Genomic DNA, 18,357 nt, shown 5'->3' with positions numbered 1-18,357 from the left:
AGCCTACAAACTAAGAAAACAAACCCACAAACCCTAAAAGCTTACAAAAGCAACATGGGTTCAAAGCACATTATATACTGAAAAACATCATCAATATAAAAAAAGTACCAAAGTTTCAAAACCATCCATGAGTTATGAGTTTAAACCAAACATTAACCATAACCATAGTGTAAACCTAACCATAACCACAGTGTATCAAACCCATAATAACAACAATTATCCAAAACATAAACAAAGTAAACAAGATAGAGACTGTTTTTGACTGCTCCCCCTCCAAATAGTACTCCCCCTCAAGAGCTGCTTCTCAAAACTTCTCCCCCTTTTTGACCAAAATAGCCAAAGGGTCACTGCCCATGATGTGTGGTGATGCTGTCAAATTTTGCTAAGAGAACATCAAGCTAGTCCTGCATGGTTGCTATCTTCTCAAACTACTCGGTCTAGACCTCTCTGATTCCATCAAGTCTTTCTAGAATGACTTGAAATGCATCTGGAGGTATATCTAAAGAAGTTGATGCTCTAGTCCTCTTGCCACTCCTTCTGGGTGTTAAAGTTGATGCCTGACCTACTGCCTCTACCTTAGTCTTCATTGGAACACCCTCTCCTTCATCACCTTCATCTTCTTCACCTAGAAGATGAACACTTATTCTCTTGAAGGTTTGCTTGTTAATTGCTGAATGTGTAGACATGGGACTGATGTCTCGAGGGATTGCAACACCCTTCTTTCTGAAAATCCTCATAAGTAGGCTAGGGAAGATCAGTTTAGGCCTAAAAGTGGTTCTAGTCTCATCCACAATAGTATCAAATATGTGGGAGCTGATATCAATGAATGTCTTTTCCTTGAGCTCCATCAGAAAAATTGCTCTGGCATTGTTAATTGTAGTTAACTTCTTTATATGATACAGGTCAAACATCATGATAATAGTGAGACGCCTCATGTCCACTGGAAAGGCTGTGATATTTAGGCATTTCCCTTCTCTCTGTCCACCAATCCTTTGTTGTACAGTTTCAATAGAAAGCATCTTATCCTTATAGTTGATGAAATCATGATCTTCTAACCCCTCAAGACCTAGCACATCATCAATGTCATGTGCATCTAAGGTGAATTCTATTCCTTTAACCCAATAGCTCAACTCATCTTCCCTTATCATAGCATTGGAGTAAAACTCCCTTATCAGGGATTCACACACAACTGGGAAATCACTTAGCAACTATTCCCATCCTCTCCCCTCAAAACAATTAGGGAAAAAGGTGTCTCTCAAATCGTCTAAATCCACATACCTTTCTTGTATGATGCCTGCCTTTAAGAAAAAATTCGTGTATCTCTCAAAATGGGAAACAGACCTAAACAGATTGTGATCCACTTTCATTCTCTTATCTGTTTTCTTGGCAGGTGTTTTCTTCTTTGGGGATGAAGGAGCCATCTGTAGACAAGGAGAAAAGGCCACAACAACAAAGCACAGTACATGTATACAAAAAAATCAGTACTCTGTTAATGTCATAAAGAGATAAGAGTAGAGCAGCAAGACCAAAGATGGATTAAAGTCAGGTATAGAGGAAATGACTCAAATCATAAACCAACAAATCAAATAAGTGTACCCATTGGTAGACACTCAAGAACAAACAATGTTTTGCAAAAAAGTTCTAATGCTGCAGAGTATAACAACACCCAAAGGACAAACATATGTCAATGAGACATATCTTGATGAGGATGAAATGACACAGAATACTCAAGACAGAAGCACACCCAAGATATACTAACACAGAATCAAATCAATATAACCCAATAAACAAAACTCAATCATTTTGAATCAACTAAATAAAGTGAGTTCAAATAAAATGGGTATAAGACAGTCAACAAACCCTAAGCATAGAGTAAGACAAATAATAATGAACAAATCTAGCAACCTAAACAAGTTCACATAAATCAAGATCCTTAACAAGCCAAACACGGACAAATCTCAACACCGAATCACCAACCCATCACAAATCAGAATAACAACACATAGAATCACTAGGGAAAAGCTCAAAAACAAGAAATACTAAGTGAGAAAATGAGAACCCATACCTTTTTCTTGAGGATTTTGAGTTGAGATGATTCAAAAATGGAGTTTGTAGAGAGTGACACGGAATGTTTGTGGTGGTTTCAGTTGATGAGAGAGAAAGTGAATAGTCACAAAAAGTTTGAGGGAAAACTACAAAAGGTTTTAAAAGCTTCCCTTACAATGCAAAACACGCATTTTTCGCGACTGAGGTAAGTCGCCAGATTCACCCACCAAAACCCTTCAAGCCAAAAATTTTGAAAATTTTGGTAAGTGTTTTTCGCGACTGGAAGTCTCACTCGTGAGGGAGTCGTGAGTTGAGATGCGAAAATCTCTGTGTACCCTTCGCTACTAGACCTTCCATTCTCGAACAAGTCGCCAAAACTGACCCGCGAGCTCGCGATTTAGGCATGCAACTTGACTGACCCGCGACTGAGTCGCGAAAATAGGGCAACACTGTTTTTTGAAATTTTCAATTTTTGAAGAACAAAATACTTTCCAAAAACAACTAAAACACTCAAAAATCTTTTTGTGTTTGAATCAACAAAGATTGAGCATGTGAAAAATTCATTATCAAGTACAATCACACAAATGAATATGGCATCCATTGAACATAAACTTGTGTGTTGTGTGTGGATATCAACAATGAGATAGTCCTTAGTCTAATGTGAAGTTTCAATGATCAATTCAACCAAGGCATACACAATTAGCACTAGATTATGTGACCCATCTCAATTATAGAAGTATACATATATGACTTCCCATAAGACCTAATTACATAACTTGGAGCTTTACATTTGGCTCCACTTTCAATCATAACATTTGATCTTTTTGATCCTTTTGAAACAATCACCTCTCATTATGAGAATGATATTTGATATTTCACCTTGATGAGATAGCCTTTGGTTTTAAAATAAAAATTATACACTTTATTTTAGGTCGCTTTCCCTTTTTTCTAGTCAAATACTAGTATGTGCGACAGGCTTTTGCAGCTCAATATCTCTTTACATTTAAAGATTTACATTTGGTGAGCTATTTTTAGGAAAAAAAATAAAGAGTGGGAAGACATATAAGCACAAGTTTATGCATGTTTCAAGGTCAACATAACCATTCACTAATCATTCATGACAAGTTTGAAGATCTATTTACAATAGTAACATAGATTTCAAGATTTCTTCCACAGTGATAAGAGTGCAAAGGAACAAGCTACGCTCGTAAATGCACAAAGCCATTAGCACAAAGGTACAAGGCAAAACAAGTTTTGAGACAAAACTCAACAATGTCAATCAACTTTTTGATTTTCTACTTTTTATGAGGTTTTTGGATTTTTGACACATAAGAAGGAAAAGATTGATCAAATGCAACAAAAAAAAATTTGAATGAAAGAATGCAAAAACAAACATACAAAGTCACAAAGCATAGGAAGTACTGATGCATGGATATGTTGTAATGCTTATGCATGAATAACCTTTTTCACCCACATGTCACTTACGTTTGGGGTGATTTCCTTGTAGGATAGGGTACGAGAGTCAGGGCTTTCAAACCTTCATGTGAAGCTTTCCAAGCAGTTGGTGAAAGCACCAATCATCTTCATCACGTCCATCATTCCGGGATCACCACTTTGATCTCTTGATGGTTCACCAGCCCAATTTCTCCTTTCATTTCTAGGTCTTCGTGACCTTGGAGCAGTTGCACTATTCATTGCTCTCAGCTTTTGACAATTTGGTTGAGTATATCCTTGAAGTCCGCAGTGATGACACACATAGTTCGATCTAGGAGCTCTTTGTGGTCGTGGACGAGACTTGGCTCGGGATTCAGACCTACCCACAAATTGATTACGGGGGTTGTTCAACATCCTTTGGTTCTCCACATTCTTCTTCTCCTCCATCTTGGGCTTTTCAGCAGTAGGGCCAACTTCAAATGGCTCTTTGGCCTTTACAAACTTCACTTCTTTGGTGATATTGCCTGATAAGCTACTCCCTCTGGTGTATCCCAACTAGGATTTATTTGAAAACTGCTTTTGAGATGAAATAACATCATCTAGCTTCTTGGTGGAGACCCTCTCTATCTTGGCATTTGCTTGCACAACCTCTTGCTCAAGAAATCTCACTTTTGTGTAGGCTACTAACAGCTCACCATTCAGTGTCTCTATCTCACATTTGACCTCCTTATAACGAATTAGGAGACTTTTATAGCCCTCCTCTGCCTTCTTCATCTTTCTCGCAACTACCTTGGCCACCCTTGTGTACTCACCCGACTTCTCCAGGAGTAAATTATAATTCTCTTGAAGATTGGCTGTGCTTTCATCTTCTTCTACATCTGATTCTTCAACCACTCCCAATGATTCTTTATCACTATATTCTCCAAGCTCTTGTACAAGCAAATTCAACTCATCTGAAGACTCAACATGGGCAATAGTCATAAAAGCAGAGTAATTCCCTTCTTCATCACAGCTTTCCTCAGAATCAAAGTTGGATGAATCCGAGTCACTTAGTGTTATGGCATATACCTTGCCTTTCGATTTCAAATAATTTGGACATTCTTTCTTAAAGTGTCCATGCCCATTACATTCAAAACAAGTGACACCTTATATAGATTGGGATTCTTTTCCATCTTTCTTTTTGAATTCCCTTGTCTCCCTTCTTGAACTTTGGAATTTCCCTTTGTCACCAAATTTGCCATTATTCTTGAATTTCAAAAATTTTCGGAAATTTTTCACAAGGTATACAACATCTTTGTCAACCACATCCTCATCCAATGAGTCATGGACTTCCGACCTTTCATTAATTGTCTTAAGAGCAAGAGATTTGCTCTTCCGATGAGTGGGCAGCGACATTTCATAAGTCTGAAGGGAACCAATCAGCTCTTGGACTTTGATGTCATCAAGGTCCTTGCATTCTTCAATCGTTGTCACTTTGGCACGAAAGCTTTCCAGGGAAGACTGAAGGATCTTCCTTACTATTTTAGAGTCTTCCGTTTTCTCTCCTAAATTGAACTTGTTGATAGCCACCTCATTCAGCTTGCTATAGAAAGAGTCAAAGGACTCATCCTCACTCATTTTTAGCTCCTCAAACCAAGTGGTCAGCATCAGCAGCTTGATGTCTTTTACTTTCTTCGTGCCTTCGTAGGTAGTCTCCAATATCTCTCATGCTTCTTTGGCAACGGTAATGTGAGAAATCCTATGAAACTCATCTGGAGACACAACAAAGAAAATCGCGTTAAGTGCTTTACTGTTAACATTAGATGCGGTGAGTGCGGCCTTATCCCATGTGGATTTGGCTGCCTTAGGTCTAGTCCAACCTATATCAACAGCATCCCAAACAGATTCATCAATGGAACATAAAAATGCTCTCATGTGAACCTTCCAAAATGCATAATTACTACCATCAAAATATATAGGTGCATTTAGGGATTGAGACCGGTCCATCTCAAAATGGGGTCAAGGATCACACTATGATAATGAAACCAATAACAATGTACCCACTCTGATACCAATTAAAAGTTCAAATAGTGTATAAAATATCATTGAACGTTTAGACCCCCAATAACAAAAATACCAGTTCAAGCTTTATGACAAGCAATAAGTGTGCGGAAAATGAACACAAGCTGTAAACAGAATTGGTAAACAATTTAAGCCAATTAAAATCACATCCACAGCAGAAAATAAAAGGTAAAGATTAAGGGAAGAGAGATGCAAACACAAGGACAACACAACGATGTGTTATCGAAGAGGAAACCAAAGCCCTCGACGTAAAACCTCTCCACCGCCCTCCAAGCGATAAGTGATCCACTAGAAAATGTGGTTGGGATACATGAACAACAATAGACCCTCCAAGCCTAATCTACCCAGTGTACCTAAGCCCTCTAAGCTTCTTACTCCAACGAGATTGCACCGAACCTATTTCTTTTCTAGCTTCCCGAATTCCGCTACTTGACCATAGCATTAACCAATGTGAAATTGGTTCCTTCCTAATTGCTTCCCAAAACATCAAACAGCCCTCTCACAGTAATGAATATGGTAAGAAAAGGTTTTGATAAAAAGCCTCTCAAGGATTTAACAATGGAGAGGTAGAAAGTAGTGGAATTTGAAGAATCTCTTATGTGAAAATTGTGGATGAATCAATCTTGTTTTTCTCTAGGGTTTCTCTCTTAAAATTCTCTCTGGAAGCTCTCTTTCTTTCGTGGGTATAAGGGGTATTTATACTGGGATGAGAATGGAATGTGAAGAGTCAGGTTTTTCAAAACAGGGCTAGCTCGCAGCTTAGCCTCGCGGCTTGACTAAGTCGCGAGATCCAGCCGCGAGATAACTGAATGGCCAGTTGTCCTATTTTGTCCCGTAGTGCTCCAGCTAGCATGACGCTTCAACTTCTGGCATGCCTGGCATGTGTGTAGCTTCTGGCGGCTTGCAGCTACGAGTCACCCACGAGATCCAGTCGTGAGTCTCTGTTTTTCTTGCACACTCTTGAGCATTTCTTCACACTATCTCACTCACTACCCTTACATGAATCCCACCTAAATACAGGGTTACTAATTACTGAAATACAAGCAAATTTGGCACGGAATAAAGCCAACAAGATGGTTGATTAAATTCAACCTTACATACATCCTCTAGATCTTGTCTAGCCTTTTGCACTTTTAATGGAAGACCACCAAAAAAATTCCTAGTTCAACTTCATCAGCTCAACCTTAAGTAACTTCAACTTCTTGCAAAATCTAAACATGGGAACACCATTAGTTTCTTTGGTCCAAACAAGCTTTAGTCATATGCATAAACGTAGGTTGATTTGTCCAGATAGCAAAGAACTTTAATAGTTAAGGCCATAACTAATGACAATTAGTTTGTGTTTGATCCAAATTACGACCAAAATTGATATAAACGTGCTATAGTTTTTAATAAGAGATTTTCTGAAACTTGATCCATGAAGTAGATGCTTGAGCCAATAGGTGAAACTCGTCCTCAAACAGAGAAGAATCTTAACCCTCAAATCTCTCCATTAGACCAAAAAAAATTGGCTTTTGCCCCTTTCATAAAAACAATCCAGTATTTTGCCCTCTTTCCCAAATTAATTAGGAAAATGCCCCTCTCTTGAAACTCGATTTTCTCAAGTTAAGCCTAATAGTGACGTTTTTAAGGATCTTATAGTGACGTTTTAAGGACTTACAGTGCCGTTTTGTAATCCGATTTCCACGAAGTCGAGTTATAGGTAAAAAAAAGAAAAAAAATTGCATGTAACTCGACTTCATGGAGATCGGATTACAAAACACTACTATAGGCTCCTTCAAACGCCACTATAGGGCTCCAGAATTTTTTTTTTTTTTATAACTCGATTTTGAGAAAATTGAGTTTCAAAAGAGGAGCATTTCCCTAATTAGTTTGGGAAATGGGGTAAAATTCTAGATTTTTTTTTTGAAAGGGGCGTTTGCCCATTTTCTCCCCATTAGACCCCTTACACAGTTCAAATAAACCCCAAGCACCCAGGGCTTCTTACCCACAAGATATTTGGGGTTACATAAATCAAACCATAGTTGTCTTCTAGTAACTCCACTATTGGAACCATAAATGAAAGAAGCAAAAAGTGACTGCTCCTTTACCATGGTGATTTCACAAAGATTCTTGATGAGAGCTATGGACAACTTTTACCTTAATTGCATCCCGATTCCAACAGAATTAGATCCACAGTAGCATCACGATCCGAATATATATTAACAAGGACAGAGCTAAGCATACACTTTGGGGGCAATGGCCCCCCAAGATTTAATATATATATATATATATATATATATATATTAGTGTGTATATATATATATGAACTTAGGTATTAATATTAGCAATTCTGATCTATAAATTTACACTTTTACCCCCTAACAATATCATTGATTTTTTAAAGAGTAATAAACTTTTCTACAATATTTACAACTGTTGAGATAATAAATTATTATTGGTTCATATCTGGGCCCACTGGCCAATTATATAATATTTTTTACTTATCAATAACTACTCTCCACATCTGGCATGCCTAGCACGTGTACAGCTTCTGGTGGCTTGCACCTGCGAGATCCAGTCGTGAGTCTCTGTTTTTCTTGCACACTCTTAAACATTTCTTCACACTATCTCACTCACTACCCTTACAAGAATCCCACCTAAATACAGGGTTACTAATTGCTGAAATACAAGCAAATTTGGCACGGAATAAAGCCAACAAGATGGTCGATTAAATTCAACCTTACATACATCCTCTAGATCTTGTCTAGCCTTTTGCACTTTTAATGGAAGACCACCAAAAAATTCCTAGTTCAATAAAAAAGTATGTATCGTTAATATTTTCTTCATTTTAAAGTTCATAAAAAAAATTTATAAATACAAAAATCTAAAACAAAATATACAAGCCCAAAAAAATTAGCACAATAACAAAAATTACCAATAGCAAAACTAAAAAAAATTATGCCCAACCAACCAGTCATCATCAATATATATATACACACACATTTAAGCAAAAACCTCATGTGAGAAAGTATGAAATTTTGTCATGTGATGTTCTCTTTGACAAGGAATTTTTTCACATAAATTATGTAAGGTTGAATTTATTCAACCATCTAATTGGCTTTATTCCGTGCCAAATTTGCTTGTAATTCAGCATTTAGTAACCATGTATTTAAGTGGGATTGTTGTAAGGGTAGTGAGTGAGATAGTGTGAAGATTGCTCAAGAGTGTGCAAGAAAACAGAGTGTCGCGGCTGGGACTCGCGGGTGGACTCGCGGCTTCAACCCGCCAGAAGATGCACACGTGCCAAGCATGCTGGAAGATGAACAGTCATGCTAGCTGGAGCACTACAGGACAAAACAAGACAACTGGCTATACGGTTAACTCGCGACTGGAACTCGCGACTTAGTCAAGCCGCGAGGTCAAGCCGCGAGCCACCCCTGTTTTGAAAAAAACCTGACGTTTCGCATTCCACTCCTCTTCAGTATAAATACCCTTTTAACCCACGATTGAAAGAGAGCTTCTAGAGAGAATTTTGAGAGAGAAACCCTAAAGAAAAACCAGATTGTTTCACCCACAATCTCTACCTTAGAGTCTCATCAAATTTCCTCACTCTCTTCCTCTCCATTGTCAAATCCTTGAGAGGCTTTATACCAAACCTGGTTCTCACCATTATCATCCCTGTGAGACAGACGTTTGGAGTTCTGGGAAGCAGTTAGGAAGGAGCCAATATTCATTGGTTGATGCTACGGTGTAGTAGCGGAATCCGGAAAGCTAGAAAAGAAAAGGTTCGGCGCAACCTCGTTGGAGCAAGAAGCTTGGAGGGCTTAGGTGCATTGGGTAGATTAGGCTTGGAGGGTCTAAACGTTCAAAAGTGTTTTTGTACACGTTTTTGAACTTTCATTTGGTATCAGAGCGGGTACACTTGTTGTGGTTTAAATACCTAAGTGTGATCCTTGACCCCTTGTGTTTATTTGCCATGGATTGTGCTTTGTATGACTCTTTGCATGATTTGGTTGGTGATGAATGTGACATGCCACGTGTTTGTGAAAATGCCTCTATGAGTGTTAATTCTCATAAGTGTGATGACATGTTATTTGAATCTATGGGTGTTGTTGACAAACTCTTCAAGAAAAATGCTAAGAAGTTTCAAAAGAATTTGAGCAAGTTATTTTGTGAAAAGGATTATTTGATTGCTAAGCTCAATGAATCCAACAAATTGGTTGAGAAATATAAAAAACTTGCTGAAATTTCTCTTGAAAAGCTGAAAGAGTTTGAATGTTTGAATATGGACTTGGATGCTAAACTGGTTTTGTCTAACAAACTTGTTGATGATCTTAAATGTGAAAATGAATCTCTTAAGATGCATGCCAAGTGTTTGATTGCTGAACCTATTGTTAAAAAGGATGATAATGTTTGTTGCAATCATGTTGTGGTACCCGATTTTGTGCCTAGTGTGTGTTCTACCTTAAAGGACAAATCGGTGTACATTCCTCCACATAAAAGAAATAAAAAGGTGGAGAGAAAGGCTGTTAAGTCAAAGCCTTCGTTTAGGTCTCAACCTAAGGCTTTGGATGGATCTAAGTTTGTTCCAACTTGCCACCATTGTGGTGTGATTGGTCATATAAGACCTCAATGTCATAAGTTGAAGAGGGAACAAAACCATGTTGCTAGATCCATTCCCAAAAGGCCTAGTGGACCTAAACACATTATTTGTCACCATTGTGGTGCCTTTGGTCATCTAAGACCTCATTGCTCTAAGTTTCAAGCTCTTAAGAGAATCAAAAGAAAAGAGAAACTTGAGCTTTTTGGAAGTTGTGCTAAAAAGAGTAAACTGGATTTGAGTGAAAATAGCATGTTGTTAAAGAAAATGTTTAATGCTCTTAACTCCTTGACTATGTGCATCTCCGGTTCTCATTCTTCCAACCCTCGTCTCGCTTCTCTTGAGACACTCATTCCAAACAATCGTTCCGTTTGGATGAGGAAGGGTTCCTATGGTTGAGCTTTTGCTCTTTTGGTCCTTGATCTAATTCTTTCGATCTTTGTAGGACCCTTCATGCATTAAATGTCATATCTTCATGCATTTTGTGCATCTTGCATTTATTTGTATGCATTGTTTCGTTTTTGATCTTACTTTTATGTTTCTATTTTGTGTGAGTAAAAATCCAAAACCACATAAAAAGTGAAAAATTCAAAAAGTTTGATCGTATTTGTTTGAGCACATATCACATGTGAGTTTGGCCTTGTACCTTTGTACAAATGGCATTGTGCATTTTCGAGCTTAGCTTGTTATTTTTGCACTTATATCTTTGTGGGAAAAATCTTGACATCTTTGTGTGATTGTTGTAAATCGATCTTCAAGCTTGTCATGAATGATTTGTCAATAGTCATGTTGGTTTTGATACATGCGTAGACTTGTGCTTATATCTCTTCCCACTCTTTTTATCTTTATTGCTTAAAGAGCTCAATAAATGTAAATCTCAAAATGAAAAGAGATAATGAGCTGCAAAAGCCGTCGCACATACTAGTATTCGACTAGGAAAAAGGGAAAGCGACTTATATGAAAATGTATGATGCCCAAAAAGCCAAAGGCTTGTTCATCAAATTGAAATATCAAAAATTTCAGGCATCAATCTCAAAAATGAGATGTATTGCTCAAAATGAGTTGTATTGATTCAAAATGATCAAATGATATGAATTGTAAGAAGCCAAATGAAAAGCTTCAATCTTATGTAATCATTTTCTTGTGGGAGGTCATATATGTTCACTTCTATAATTGAGATATACCACTTGACTTAGTACTAGTTGTGTATGACTTGATTGAATTGATCATTGAAGCTTCATTCTAGACTAAGGACTATTCCACATTTGATACACACACATAACACACTTGCCTTATGTTCAATGAATGTCTTATTCATTTGTTAGATTGTACTTGTCTAAATGTGATGTGTGTGTGCTCAATCATATATGGTTCAATCCAAAAAGATTTTTGATCATTTTATATGTTTTTGGAAGTGATTTTTATCACTCTTTGAGTTTATGTTTAGTGCTTACTTTGTTTTTCAATGTTTAAACATGTTCTGGTTTGAAAAACTAGTGTCAGATTTTTTGGCCACTCATTTTGGCTACTTGCGTGAGCTGCCAGCAAGCTGCCAGTTTTGGCTGGTCGGTTTGGCGGCTTGCAAGCCGCGAGTCTAAGCCGCGAGTTCAGACAGAGAGGTTTCGCGGCTCACTCGCGACTTGGCTCGCGACTCGCCAGTCGCGAGTCGCCCAGAATCAGCTTTTTAAAGAGCTTTTTCTTGGGAAACTTGTTTTAAACCTCTCCCATCCTTTCTAAAACCCCTCTTTCAATATTTTTACATCAAAACCCAACCAATTTGAATGGTTTTTCAATCCATTAACATCTCTAAGGTAATTATAAACTCTTTTCATTGATTTTGATCCTTGGATTATGTTTTGGAGAGTTTTGTGCTCTTGGTTGGGATTTTTATCATAGGAGTTGGGAAAACTTATTTTTTGTCAAATTTTTTTCATGGGATTGGTTTATTTTGTTGATTTGCATTGGATGTTGGCCCCTTGTGGCAATTAGAACATGTATTAAGGGTGAATTTCATGATGTTCATGCATTGTTTCACATTATTGTTCATAGTGTGCATGCTAGGTGTTTGATAAAATGTCTCTTAGGCATTTTCTCGCTTGTTTGGACTCCAATGAGTACCAAACTTTGGGGTTTCTCATGTTTCCTCATTAGGAACATGTTTGGTTCATTGGTTGTGTATTTAACACACCTTGCCCCACATGTGCATTTTTCATGCATTGGTCATGCATTGCACTTAGCCACCTCTTGCACACACCTTTGCTACCCTTGTCATGCATTGGTCTTGACCTTGCTGTTTCATCCTAGCTTGTCATGTCTACCTTATGCTTTGTAGCATGTTACTTTGTCTTAGGTTTGAGCTTCATTTTCTCATTCATCTCACATCCCTCATGCATCATTATCATTGTTCATTTCTTCATCTCTTGCCCTCGTTTCTTCTTGACCCTTTGTCTATTCCTGACAAAAAGGGGGAGAGTATACTCTAGAGAATATTTCGGAGTATTTTGTCATTTCTATATGACTCTTGTGCACATCCTTAGGGGGAGAAATTCTATTTCTCATGCACATTTTTAGGGGGAGAGATATTCCATAGGGGAGATGCATATACCAAGGGGGAGAAGACATTGTGTTAACTAGAAAACCTTGTTCTGTTTGTTTTCTTGTTGGCTTTATGGTGCTTTGTGTTATGCTTTGGTGTTCTCATTGCATCATGTTTGTGCTTTGGACATGCATATATCCCTATGTTATTATACTTCATTGAATGCATGTTCAGATGATCATTTGCTTTGCTATGTGATCATTGTAGTCATTTCTATACTTGTCATTTATTACTTGCTTTACCTTGAGGGTCTAATGTGGTTTGTGCAAGTGTTTCAGGGTACAAGTATAAATATGTTCCAAGTGCATCACAGCTTCTCATCACTTTGAAGGGGAGAAACTTTAATCACTTTGAAGAGGAGAAACTTTATGCACTTTTAGTTTATATTGTTTAAGTTTTTATTCAATATAATGTGTTTGTACCCATATGCTTATGTAAGCTTTTAGGGTTATTGTTTTATGCATAGGTTTGTAGGCCTTGTGGTATGTACCATGCTTAAGTGCAGCCTTTATGCTATGTTGAAATCAGTACTTTAATCTAAATGTTCTGCATTTTGGTTTATGTACTGTCACTCTTGTGCCCTTGTAGGATTGTTCCTAGATGCATATGCCTTGTGTGCTGTGCATTGGTTGAGTGTTGAACATACAAGTGTCTTGCCTTGTGCTTGTTAACTTGTATGTCCTTGTGTTCATTCCAAGTGTGAATGAGCACTGTGATCACTACCTTGTGGTGTTCACTTGGTTGATCAAGCCATGGTTTGTTTATTAACTCCATCTTTGCTTGATCACATATTGCCTGTTTCATATGCATTTATAATTTTCTGCTTACAATGATCATGGTGTATTGTTGTGTTTCAGGAGTTTATGTTCATATGATTCAAGTGCTTCACAGCTTCTAGAGTTAGGTGTGAGTGAGTTTTGATCAACTGTTCCCAACTCACATGTTAAGTCTAGAGTCTGTTTTAGGGTTTTGTCACGGAATAGCCAAAGGGGGAGATTGTAAGGTTGAATTTATTCAACCATCTAATTGGCTTTATTCCGTGCCAAATTTGCTTGTAATTCAGCATTTAGTAACCATGTATTTAAGTGGGATTGTTGTAAGGGTAGTGAGTGAGATAGTGTGAAGATTGCTCAAGAGTGTGCAAAAAAACAGAGTGTCGCGGCTGGGACTCGCGGGTGGACTCGCGGCTTCAACCCGCCAGAAGATGCACACGTGCCAAGCATGCTGGAAGATGAACAGTCATGCTAGCTGGAGCACTACAGGACAAAACAAGACAACTGGCTATACGGTTAACTCGCGACTGGAACTCGCGACTTAGTCAAGCCGCGAGGTCAAGCCGCGAGCCACCCCTGTTTTGGAAAAAACCTGACGTTTCGCATTCCACTCCTCTTCAGTATAAATACCCTTTTAACCCACGATTGAAAGAGAGCTTCTAGAGAGAATTTTGAGAGAGAAACCCTAAAGAAAAACCAGATTGTTTCACCCACAATCTCTACCTTAGAGTCTCATCAAATTTCCTCACTCTCTTCCTCTCCATTGTCAAATCCTTGAGAGGCTTTATACCAAACCTGGTTCTCACCATTATCATCCCTGTGAGACAGACGTTTGGAGTTCTGGGAAGCAGTTAGGAAGGAGCCAATATTCATTGGTTGATGCTACGGTGTAGTAGCGGAATCCGGAAAGCTAGAAAAGAAAAAGGTTCGGCGCAACCTCGTTGGAGCAAGAAGCTTGGAAGGCTTAGGTGCATTGGGTAGATTAGGCTTGGAGGGTCTATTGCTGTCCTTGTATCCCAACTGTATTTTCTAGTGGATTGATTACCGCTTGGAGGGCGGCGGAGAGGTTTTTCGCCGAGGTCTTCGGTTTCCTCTTCAATAACATATCTGGTGTTATCTCTGTGTTTGCATCTTCTTTCCTCTCTATCTCTGCCTTTACATTATCTGCTGTGGTTTATTTTGTTGTGGCTTAGATAGTTGTTTAATCAATTCCTTATTATAGCATATGTTAAGTTTCCGCACACTAGTTGTTTGACATATTGCTTGGGTTGGTTAAGTTGGTTTTTTTGGGGGTCTAAACGTTCAAAAGTGTTTTTGTACACGTTTTTGAACTTTCAAATTATTTACTTAAGTGTCATATCAGAGATAAGAACTAATTAAAATTCTAGAAGATAAGATTTCTTTATTTTCTTAGATTCACTATATCAAGACATTCATCAAGTGCCACATTAGAAATAATGACTCTTTATTTTCTTGGGTTCATTATTTCAAGACATTTCTCTCTTTCACACAAAACTTTTCATGTTTCCACTCACCACTTTTACCTCCTGCACTTTTGCTACTTCATATACATCCTCCCATAACCTTTCATCTTCATGCCATAGGTTAGGTGCTTTTTAATTTTTTTTTTTAGCCCTCATAATTTATTGGTTTCTTTGTAATTTTTTACTACTATTTAGTGTGCTGTTGGTATGAGCCTTAACCATAAAAGTAAAAAATGATGGTTATTTTGGAGACTTCCTTGTTGTGAATCAAGATTATCCCATCTTTAGTTGCAACTTCAAGTTTAATTGCAGCTATTCATGAATGGTGTTCAAATGATGTACATCTATAATCATATTGTTAGTTCTCTCAATCAAAGTTACAATTAAGTAGTTCTTTGCATAATTTTTTATATTCTTTCTCATGTATCATTCATGTAAATTACTTATCCACCTATATCTTTTTCATTACTTTTGTTAATACTAAAAATTATAGTTGTTGCAGTTTGTTAGGATTAGTTTCAAATTATTTAATTTATTGCAATGGTTTTGATATACAATTGTAAGTTAATTAGTGTGTTCTACTTCTCTATATAAAGACAAAGCTCATGTGTAAAATTAATAATACAATATTAGTTCTCCCAATTTTAGCTTATATTTTTCTTGAATTTTAGCATTTTTTTTTTTGTTTTGTTTTTTCAAGGATATAAAAGCCCTATTAGAGGAAGAGTTGGCACACAAATAATTTTGTTTCATTTAGATTATGAACAAAGTGTTTGAGATTGGGGTCAATGATGAGAATTAAGTAGTTAAGGAAGTATTCAATTTTAGAAATAAAGTCTATCTTTTATCTAGATGTTATTTTATTATTTTAAATATTAAATTTATAATATGGTATCGACTCCTAAAAATATCTAATAACTATGGAGTTCCATTCTCATATATATAGATTGGTAAAGAAAACTCGCTCAATAGTCGGGAACTACTTCTAAAATAAGGAAAAATTATAAAAATATAAATTAAGAAAATTAAGGTTCAAACAATTTATCAATATTATGAGAAATATCATAAATACAATATAACAAAATGAGTATTAAATATGGGTCTTAAAAAAATATAAATTATTTTCAAATGAAATTACCAAAAGCATTCACGTATCATGCAGGACATTATCTAATTGGGCTTAATTTCACCTAAAGAGTCCCTAAGAGTTTTCTAAAAAAATCACCGCTAACACAGTTATTGTTATTCACCTCTTTCATTAAATTAATTACATCTTGTTCTCTCTTTTATTTATTATTTTCCAAAGTTTCCATCTCAATTAAGGGCAGCTCAACGAGTTTGGTTGTATTGGCAGCGGAACTAATCAATACATCTCTTTTTGGCTAAATACCAATACATCTCATTATCAATACAAAATGAAACACAATGAGATTAGGTTAGACTTCCAGACTTCACACACAGGATCTGAAATTTGTCCTCTGTAAATTAGCAATACCCCACTTGAGAACTTCATGAAAAGAATGTGTTGGTGAACTGCGCACAAACGCGTAAGATTGCTCCAAATTCTACGAGTGATAGAACCTTTGAAGAAAAAATGAATTCGACTCTCGACAAAGTTTCTATAGAATAAGCACAAGATATTATTACCCTCGTGTCCCCATGTAAGAAGCCTATTAGGCAATCTGTCATGAATGGAAAGCCATCTGATAAAAGAGTGTTGGTGTTGAATTACATTACCCTCGAGTCTTGATCATTCTATGTTCTGTTAAGAGCTTCGAAATGAATATTTGTCTAGTCTTGTAGCATGAGAAAACAGCTGTGGTGCCAGTGGGGCAATGGTAGTCCAGTTGTGGTATTTATTATTTTTTACTAAACTCTATTATAAAGGGTTGATAAAACTGAAGCATAAACTAACTTGACATTTGTTATTGCTTCTGTTTTTTATATGTATATACACCAAATCTTCTGCTCATTGGAATTGATGGACCTTTGGTTTCGGTTCTAGTTTATTCCTTAACTATTTTGTACATTCAAATATAATGATTTGGAAGTGTCAGGAAAGATATCTTATTAATGTTTCATAATTTTTTGGCTCATATTTGACATGTTATGATATACTTTATGAGTTTTAGCAAACACTCGTAGGTTTGCACTTCAAATGATTGATGAAATGCTTATGCAAATGTACTTCAATATTATAAGTACTTACAAGATCTCTGTCTGACTCTGACATTTTTGTAGGAGTTCAGGTAACCTTATTAGAGTCAGTGTGTTATTTTTGTTTTGTCCCATACCATATATAAAGATACAAAGCATTTGCAAGTAAATGGTTCTATATTATGCCAAAGCAAGAGTTGGCCTAAGATAAAAATTCAATATAAGTGAACTCATGCAAAGGGTTCTTAGTATTTGTTTACACAAAGAATGCTATCGTAAGCCTCCACACAATACATGCCCAACATTCATTTTTGAATTTTGGATTTTTTATATATCATGTGTTCATGCAGACTAATAAATTTTCCTTTCAGTGCTAACTTATTTGCCTTATACTCATTGTTTCAGTAATGTAGCAGATGTTGGAGGTATGATTGAGTAGATGTAGCCAGAGCTTTCTATATGGAAAACATTGGTAGCATCTTTGGCTAACATTGAGGCGTGCTCTCAAACATTTAATTAGATTATTAGATCCTGGTTATTCATTTTGGAGAAGTCACAATGGGGCAAACATTTTTATAGTCATATCTTTTGTCAATTGCATGGCATCTGTTCAAGCAAAAACATAGCGTAGTATCTGAACGCAATGAGGGAGAATTGTCAATTGAGTGATACACAATTAGAAATTTTCATTTTTCATGAAAAGAACTTGTCTCAACGATAACTATTTTGGACAGCAAATATTCTCACATGAAGCATATGGCCTTATACAAGGAACAGCAGAGTAAGATATTGTGAGGAAGCCTCTTGTTGGATCTTAGGCATATTTTAGACAAATTCGATAGAGAAAAGTCAAAATGAAAGTTCTCCATTAAAATTCGCATGAGTCTTTAAACTCTTTCCTTTTATCCCTTTTTGATCCCTCTAAAATCCATTTTCTTTTTAATCTAGGTATTCTACAAAGGAGATTTGAAAAAAAAGAAATATGAAGATTTTGTATTGGTGGGTGATTGAAGTGTCTGATGTGTATGCTGAAATTTTGATGATTTTAAGGTCAATTTGAAAATTTCAGAACCCAAAATTAAGCAAAAGTACAATATTTGGACACTGGTGCACATTTTGATGAAAAGTTTGGACTTTGGAGCTCTGTCTTTCTTTTCAAAAAACTATTTTACGTTATTAAAAAAAAAAAAAAAGAAAAAAGAAAAAAAGAGATTATGTTTCAAG

General features: G+C 36.6%; 1 long non-coding RNA gene across 1 annotated transcript; it reads left to right on the top strand.

Annotated features, from left to right (window-relative positions):
* The first annotated feature begins 9,218 nt into the window (after nucleotides 1-9,218).
* LOC126706973 (uncharacterized) lies at nucleotides 9,219-14,594 on the top strand. Its single transcript, XR_007648781.1, has 2 exons — nucleotides 9,219-9,351; nucleotides 14,461-14,594. It is a non-coding gene; the product is annotated as an uncharacterized LOC126706973 (long non-coding RNA).
* Nucleotides 14,595-18,357: the final 3,763 nt, after the last annotated feature.

This window comes from Quercus robur, chromosome 11, assembly GCF_932294415.1.
Source record: "Quercus robur chromosome 11, dhQueRobu3.1, whole genome shotgun sequence".
Taxonomy (NCBI): domain Eukaryota; kingdom Viridiplantae; phylum Streptophyta; class Magnoliopsida; order Fagales; family Fagaceae; genus Quercus; species Quercus robur.
This window is presented reverse-complemented; position numbering and strand designations above follow the sequence as displayed.